The sequence below is a fragment of the Chlamydotis macqueenii genome, chromosome 3 (genome assembly GCF_036417535.1).
Source record: "Chlamydotis macqueenii isolate bChlMac1 chromosome 3, bChlMac1.mat, whole genome shotgun sequence".
Classification (NCBI taxonomy): domain Eukaryota; kingdom Metazoa; phylum Chordata; class Aves; order Otidiformes; family Otididae; genus Chlamydotis; species Chlamydotis macqueenii.
Window position 1 is genome coordinate 59,077,936 of NC_141558.1, and position 9,567 is coordinate 59,087,502.

Sequence of the window (9,567 nt, forward strand, 5' to 3'; positions counted from 1 at the left end):
CTCAGGTCTTGTCCATTTCCAAAACCAAATATCCTTCATGCAGGCCTTGTTGTCTGTTTTTTTCTTTTGTGCTCATGATCAAAGAAACGTGGAGACAACCTTCACTGTTCTGTCTCTTATGACCAGACACTGAAATTCCTCTTGTTCTCATCACATAACTAATATTTTGAAGCTCTCCACAGTTTATCCATCTGTTCTAAAAAATAGAAATATGTTAGAAATACTACCAGTACGGAACTATGTTCCTGTGCCTACCTTGTTCAAGCCTCACTACTGACACCTATATGGGCCTATATGGGCCATGTCTATGGGTTTATCACTGGGTGTTCTATTTTTTTTACACATTGTAAAATCTGCTAATGTTCACCTAAGCTGACCAACAAGTGGCTCTTGCTTGTCAAAATATCCATTTATTGGTATTCCTGAAGACTGAAGTGAATGTCACTAGCCATCTCACAAACATATCATGATGTCCTGGACTGACCTGGAAAGTGCTTGAAAATACAACTATGTTTTTTTTACAGCAAATTTTGACCTCAGTTTAGTCCTTCTCTCATCAAAGCCATTCCAACAGAAAGCTTCAGGAAGATTTCTGGGGGGAGCTGCTCTATGATAGGTGTATATACTGCTTACATTAAGTAAATCTGGTAACAATATCTATAGAGTGGAAGTAATAACATAAAAATTACAACGTTGTTTTTCCAAATGTATATGAAATGGTCTGAGATACACAAATGGAACCGTGGGAAGTGGTAAATATTAGTATGTGTTTTCAGTCTGTAGATGTTTACATTTCTGGACAGAAGCATTTTGTTGTCATTGACTTTATCTCATGTAAAGGGATATCCTCACAGGACACACAATTAGCATTTTAAAAGCCATTTTTTATTAATTAAATATAGGTAGGAACCATTTTAACATCCTGAGGAACTGAATTACAACAAATGCAAAATTTGTTGTTTATTTACAAATAACGCATTACATAAGAAATTGCATTGTTTATCTGGTGTTTATGGACATTTTTTTCTGTCTAAAAGAATTTATTGAGACAGCAATCAGTGCTGCTCAGTGTTTTTTTTTTTTTCTTCATTTTTATGTTTTTTTTTTCTTTTTTAAGTTTCTTTGTTTTCCCTTGTCAGGGTTTCCTGCAGCTATCTTAAACAAGGGAAGTATAAGCAAGTTTAAGAACAGAGAGATACCTCTGGATACAGGACCATTTCATCTGTCAGTACATGGTTAGAGAGGAACTGTCCAGTTTTATCCAAGGCCCTCTGACAGCAGTGAAAATAATCCCGATCTCTTATCTGCCAGATACATCACATGTGGAACTCAGAAAAACTAAATAAGAGTTAAAAACTGTTCTTTCAGAGTTACACAAAAGAACTTCAAAAAGAATGTAAAATCTACTTTTAAAAATAACTTTTAGTTGGTTTAAATTCATTGCTTCCCTACTGAGTACCAAATACAAATGCAAGTAAGATTTTATATGTTTCCAGAAATACCTGAATTTTAATAAAATATTTGTGTTAGATCTCCCAAGCTTGGTATCCTGTTGGGACTATTTGTTTCAAAGAAATATGATTATTAATCTCTGACATGCAGCATATCACAGGACAATACGGATTATAATTGTACAGTATTTGTTATTATTTATTTATAATGCTGCATAGAGATCCTAGCAGCCACCTTTGGATTAACTGTCTTAAAACCAAATAGCAGGAGACAGCTTCTTTATGAAAGGTTTACAGTTTAACAAGAGAAGACAGATAGAGACTGGGCAATCTGGGAGTCTATCCTTCTTCTTTGTCTACTGGGCATGGAGTTTTCATTCTTTATACTACTGCAGCTTTGATTTTTGCAGACAAATTATGCTCCCAGTTATGTGACTATATCTACTAGCTGTTTCACTGACAAGTAATAAGCAAAGGAAGATATATAAAATCTGGTTTAATTACTATAGTGAAAACTTCTGTGTAGATAACTGCAGCAAATTTCACGTTTATTGTGCTACTTCCAGGCCATCATCTATAAACAGTGAAGGCAAGAAATGAGAACTGGACTCAGTCAAAGGGTAGTCCAGTTCTTCACTTGTCCCATGCACTACTTCTGCTACATATTCTTTCTACAGATGTTCTTTATCCACACAAGCCAATATTATAAGTTTAAATAAGACTTATGCCTTCTCTTAGGAAAAACTTCCTGATTTATGGTAGGCCCATAAGTATTGTTATCATTGCCCTCATCACCTATTCACCTATTTCTATTTCAGTACTTAAATTGGGATTAAAATTTTCTCCTTGTAAACAGCAGACTGTCACTGTGATTTATAAGCTTGACAGGGCTGAATTTCAGGAACAGGAAAAATGGGTGGATAGGCTTGGAAAAGACATCTTTCTTAGTCAGTAGGATTTCATAGTGCAGCTCCTTATGCCCGAGGGAATTAGATCTTCGGAGCTGCCACTTGCTTTGGCCATGTTTTCTTCAAAATCTATTTCACTGTAGGATCATTCATTTACAACCTTCAAGGACAGTGTTTCAGAACAGCAATGAAAAGCATGTCAACAAAATAGTTTCTCAACCCCATATGCTTTTATCTCATGTAGCAGAGTATTTACAGATCTTTTTCTGTAGTGGTCACTCCTATGTCTTCCTTATAATCTCACTTTCACTGTGGCATATGGGTTTGGTTCAAGTAATGGGGTAGTAGCATGTCGTGGCTGCTTAGCATACTCTTTCACAAGAGAGATGTCTCTCCACAAAAAAAGGTACCTTAAGTAGTCACCATTCTTAGTCATGAGGCCAGCTGGGGCAAATACAGTGCTTCTAGAAATGTAAGACACTTTCTCTAGAAAAAATGTCTACTCAGAGGATATGGACTGCTATTACTTCCCATAACAGAATCGGTTTACAACTAAAGGGCTTCTTCAGTCTTCGCATGTCATGGTGCTAAGCCTCTGTGGAAACCTGGGTCCAAGAGCATGAAAATTTGAGAGTTACGCAAAGATAGACGACAGATCTGTGGTGTATTCCTACAGAACCCGGAAGCTGTATGATGGAGTGACCAGGAATGCAGGTGCACTACTGAGTGCCCGTGTTGCGCAGTTTAGGTACATCCTGGCTATCTCACCCTCCAGCACAAGCTCAATAGTAAAGAAGCTCTTTTTTAGGTATTAGTCTAGCTTTCAGTACTGCCTGAATGACAGTGCAAAATGAAAAAACACCTGAAATAAAACAGTGTTCAGTTTGACAGACATAACCAGAAAAAATATCACAGACTATCCATCCACATTTACCCTGTGTGGGTTAATGGTGACTGAGATGAGTAATTTTTTGGTAGTTTTGGTACTACAGATCCCTAAAACAAACTCTTGCAACATTTTTTCATATTTGTAACCGATGTTTCCTATGAATGCTCAGGTTGAAAATTAATCTTCTCCAGGTGTTTTTGCCAATTATACAAATTTGGAACGCAGACAAAGAGAAGGCATGGCATATGATGAAAGATAATATTAGTAGTTGATTGTATGTTTGTGGAAAGGTTTCTCTGCATTCACTTGCATTTATTTGTATGCTTTTGTAAGGTTTTCTGTATTATTGCTTGCTCTATGCATATTACTCTGACAGCTCTTAAATAGTTATTAAAAATTATGTTCATGCATGCAAATATATATATAAGTATATGACTGTAAATACATGTGGCACTTTTGAAGTGCACAAAAGATAAAGTCCCTCCCCCAAGAAGGTAAACTCAAATCCAGACAGAAAAGAATTAATGTGGTACCAATTTAAAAAGGAAAGAATGGAGTGGTTAACACTGAACAGATCAGTACTAGAAAGTTTATTGAAAGAGCTTGATCATTGGCCATAATTTGTAGAGGACAGTTCTTGTCAGAGAAGGAGAAGGAGCTATTCAAAGCGTAAAGGACATGAAAGAGATTCAGCCAATAGTGGAGAGATAAAGAAAACAGTAAAGAGGATTGTAAGAAACATACATCTGTGTGGTGTAAGTAAGAGAAAAGAAGAAGATTGCTGGAGTTGGTTCTCTTTTCCTCTATTGCAAGAAATAGGAACAGTCTCAGCATACAGCAACTTTGAGAAACTCATAGTTCTGGTTACATATGGAGACTTTTTTGGCATGTCTTAGGCAATATTCTATGTAAATAAAAAACAAAGTTCTTCATACTATGACACCCTGCCCTTGAATACTTGATTTTTCCAGTTTCCCTTTTGTCTCTATGCCTGTTCTTCTTTTCTCTTACTTACACCACGCAGATGTATGTTTCCTACAATCCTCTTTACTGTTTTCTTTATCCCAAGACCAGGACCCCCAAGCTTTCCCTTACAGATCTGCTCCCCTATCAGTCCCAGCCTTCCTGATCTTGAAAGTCTCACTTGCTGCTTAAACAAGTATGGGTCTCTGGCTGCTTCTTCTCTTGAGCAGTTGTCGCTGCAGGATCTCTGTGAGAACCTGTCAGTCTTTTTGATGCTCTCTGACACTGCACAATCTGCTTGCCTTCTTCTGTGTTGAGGACACAGGTCCTCAGCCAGAGGACACTCTCTGCAGGCAAGGATATCACCTTCTCCTGGCCAGCCCAGGGAGTGGTACCAGGCCCTTCCTGTAGCCCCAGACCTGGATGGCCACATCTGCTTTTCAGAACTCCGAGTCAAGGCCTCTGCTGTACCACTAGTTGTGCCAGCTGATGCTAGGGACTGTGCCTTGTAGCACATGCCCAAGTTTATCGAACGGACCTATGCTGTTTTAAGCAGCCTTCCAGCTTCCTTCCAAGCACTCTCATGCATGACCTACTGCATCTATTAGCTACTACTTGCTCCACTGTAGGTGTGGTAGTTATATAGATCTTTTGCTAGCACTAGCTCAGTGGGTGTTTGACAACCCGTAATCAGAAGTCAGTTGCAGACAAAAGGTCTAAGTGCCTTTTGAACAAGAAAGACTAGCAGACATTTTTACAGATCGAGTTTCCTAGAAGCAAAAGCCTCTAGTACTCATACTTTTTGAGTGGCAGCACACACCCCGAAATTCTTATACAAATTCCAGGAAGTCCTCCAATCATTGAAGGCAATAAAAGAAGCCCAGAAATTGCTGTGTAAAGTGTTGTGTCTGTTAGCTGCCGCTGTTTGCTGCACCCTGGGCAAAGGAGGTGAAGTTTAAATAAATAAATATTACTTGTTTAGCCCTAGAATGCTTATTTTTTGAGTAAGAGTGAGTCTTCTCCTTTTTACTTTATGGAAGTATAAAGAATAAGGCATCCAGACAGGTAAATAACTTTACCTGCCAAGAGATTTATTTAAGCTAATTATCACTAAGGGGTTTTGCATCTTCTACACGAGCAGAATGCCTGAACATTCTGCTTTTCTTAATGCTGTTTGTCCTGGTTTTGGCAGAGATGGAGTTAACTTTCCTCTCATTAGCCAGTGTGTTTTGAATTTCATATGTGAAGAATGTTGATAAACACACAGATTATATGAGTTGTTGCTAATGAGACCAAGGACACTGTCCAGCTTTCCAGATCTCGCTAATGTGGAGGGGCAGGAAGCTGGGAGAGAAACAGAATAATTGACGCAAACTGGCCAAAGAGAGTATTCCATGTCATAAATGTCATGCTCAGTATATAAGTGGGAGTTGCCCACTGGAGGGGCATCTCTTGCTTGCTAGCATTGCTCTCTCTACCTTGCTGGCTCCCTTTCGCTCCTTTGCTTGCTGCTTGGTTTCGTTTCCATGATCACTGTTCAGGACTGGCTGTATGGGTCTTTGGGACACCGGGTGGTGAGAAATCGTGCATTGCTCATTTTGTGTATTTTTCAGTATCCCTATATTTTGTTATTATTTTAATTTTCCTTTGCTATTCTAGTAAATTTTCTTCATCTCAACCCAGGAGTTTTCCTTTCTTCCCAATTCTCTCCCCCATCCTACTGAGGAGGGGGAGGGTGAGCGAGAAGCTGTGTGGTGAGTCAGGCTAAACCACAACACTGTTATAAAAGTTCTGTAGAAGACAATGTTGAGACACTCCTCTCCCACATTAAACAACTATGATGATTTCTTGTAAGCAGACCATTATTAATTGTTTTCAAAACTATTTCAGAAGATTGATTCATGCATAAAAATGCATTTAGTCAAGGATTTCAAGTTTCTGCAACTCTGCTTAAAAAAGCTTTATAATTTTCTTCTTGAAGAAAGATCTTTAATTACATTGGAGCAATAGAGTGGGATTTATGCATATATTCTAATTATGTACTAGTAAAACTGAAAAGCTCTTCGTTAAAACCATGTGGAGAAAAATCAGACACATGCCAGCACTTCATTACTGAAAACCTAAGAGGAATTGTGTGGTGGCTTATTATCAGCATTACATAAATAGAGGGGCACTCTACATATTGCATATGTCGACACAGTCTTTCAGATTAAAAAATAGGCTGATTTTGAGAAAAGAGAAGAGGATACAAATTAACTCGGTTAATTAAACCAAAGCAATTAATTCTTACTACCTGTTTAGTAGAGCAGGCATAATAAAAACATGTTCTTTCTAAGTTAAATCTGTATATACACATCCATGCACAGAAAGATATGGAGAATATAAGATGAAAGATCAAGGTTCACTCAACCACAACCTCATTATATCTAAATGATCATCAGATTGTATGGTTAGCTTACATAAGCATTCATAAGAATTACATACTTATACCATGACCAGAATATATGACATGCTTTCTGTTTAAACATAAGTCTTTATGATGAAGGGTTTTCTCATGTTGTAAACAAGAACAGCTGGTGCACAGGCTGTGTTGCAACACACTGTAGTAACAATACAATGGACTTATTGTCACTTCTAAGATCGTGCATAAAGAAGTTATTCATATTTTAAACACAGAATTACTGAGCACTTCTGGCTAAATCGCAGACCCTCATGAACAATTCCCTTTGAGTCACAAGCACATGACTTTTCACTTGTTAGGGTCAGTCTATAAGATGATAACATAATTAAGACTCATGAGAGGGCTGGGTACGTACAATATCCAGATGCTGACTCCACGTTCACAGAAAGGAACTGAATAAACTCTGAATCTGAGCAGGGTAGGGGGGATAGCAGTAGAAGTTAGAAATGAGAAAGAAAATAACAGTGTGTCCCTATAGTAATTCCCTCTGCTGAAACTCACATTTGGCCAACTCCTGCAGCTCTTTCTTTGTTATCAAGATCCTTTATATTATACATCTACCCATAAAAAAGGATATTGCTGTATATTCTAAGTGAACTAGCTCATTAAATGTAGAGACTTGACATAGTGGTTTGATTATGGGGAAGATTTCTTGTAGCTTTGTGTGTAAAATACTTAGCTCATTAATAGCTAGGTAAAAAACTATCATAAATTACACATAGCACACATATCACTGCATGATTAAACACAAATAATTTCCTAATATTTGCAATATTTCATTTCTACCTATATCAGTAAGTATTTTCAATGAGAGGTATTACTGATTTTTTTTTTTAGGGTAACTTCAATGTAGGACACCTATGAATGAGATACTTCCACGATCATCAGTTCTAGTCTTCTCTTATTGGGGACAAATTTCTCACATAATCTGTTTCTTAAACTGATCAAATTTGATTATTAAACTGCTAAGGTTTCTTATCTAAATTATTCCTATGAGAAGAATCACAGAATTACAGAATGGTTGAGGTTGGAAGGGACTTCTGGAGGCCGTCTGGTCCAACTCCCCTCTCAAGCAGAGCCATCCAGAGCACAGCCAGTTGCCCAGGATCATGACCAGATGGCCTCTGAATATCTCCGAGGATGAAGACTTCACAGCCTCCCTGGGCAATCTGTGCCAGTGCTTGGTCACCCTCACAGTAAAAAAAGTGCTTCCTGATGTTCAGAGGGAACCTCCTGTGTTCCAGTGTGTGCCCATTGTGTCTTGTCTTGTCACTGGGTACCACTGAAAAGAGGGGTACCACTGAAAAGAGGGGTACCACTGGGGAGGGGAGGGGAGGGGAGGGGAAAGGAAAAGAAAGGCAAAGACAAGACAAGACAAGACAAGACTGATGAGCATCTGTTGCTCTATGAAACCCTTAAGTATTATCATCATCACTTTTCCCAACCAGAGATTGTTAGCTGCAACCAAGAGGGAAAAGGACTGAAAAGCAATATTGGGCTTCACACAATGTTCCATATAAACTAGAAGAATGGGAAAAAAAAATTACCTGTTGATATGGTCAGGACATACGGCTGTTTTCTCTGGCAGATATTCCCAATTTCTCTGATTTTTAATAAGAATAGACTTCTCATTATTAATTTTTAAATTAATAATAAAAGGAAGATTTCCTTGGCATATGCAGAAAATCTATAATGAAATTTTGTTAAGGTGAATTATTGTTGATCTAAGGCAATGCAGCCACAGCATAGTGTAAGTATCCCTATTATCTGTTGTCGTAGTTCAGCCCTGATTGGGACCAGACTACACAGTCTCTCTCTCACTCCCCCCACCCTCTGAGAGAACAGGGGGAGATGATATAAGGAAAAACGGCTCCAGGTTTGAGATAAGGAGAGGGAGAAAATCCTTAAAATTATCGTTACGGGCAAAATAGACTCAACTTGGGGAAAACTATTCATTTATTACTAAAAACAGCAGGATAATGAGACAAAGAACAAGATAACCTCCCTCCACCCCTCCCTCTTTCCAAGCTTAACATTATCTCTACTACCTTCCCCTCCCTGAGTGGCACAGGGGGGAAGAGGGAATGGGGGTTGCGGTCAGTTCATCACGTGTTGTTTTACGCCGCTGCTTCATCGTTGGGGGAAGAACTCCTCACAGTCCTCCGCTGCTCCGTTGTGGGGTCCCACCCATATGCCACAGTCCTTCCTAAAACTGCTCCGGCGTGGGCCATCTCTTCCACAGGGTGCAGTCCCTCCAGAACGGCTGCCCCAGCGGGCCCTCCACGGGCCACAGCCACCTTCAGGCATCTGCCTGCTCTGGCGTGGGGTCCTCCCCGGGCTGCAGGTTAATCTCTGCTCCTCCGTGGACCTCCATGGGCTGCAGGGGGACAACCTGCTCCACCATGGTCATCACCACAGGCTGCAGGGGAATATTGGCCAGGGGCCGTATTACTGCTCCCCCTCCTTCTGAACTGACCTTGGCATCTGCAGCCATTCCTCTCACAAGAAAAGTTCTTCACAACAGGCTGGCAGACGCCTCTCAGAATCTCTTCACATCATCCATCTCATCTCCTCTCCACTTCTTGCAGACGGACCGGGCCAAGTCAGTCGGCCGCCTGGCAAGAGGCCCATGAGGCCTGCGCCTCCCCCTCTGCACCTCTGCCCCCGCTCCGCTTCTTCACGTATTCTCTTTTTTTTTTTTTTTTTTTTCTGTTTTCCCCTTCTTAAATACGTTATCACAGAGGCGTTATCATGGAACATTCTGCTACCAATCAGCTTGGCCTTGGCCAGCAGCTGGTCCGCCCTAGGCCCGGCCAAGTCCACTGAACAAAGGGGAGCGACTTCTAGCAGTTTCCTACAGAAGCTACCACCTTAGGCCCCCCTTCACTAAACAAA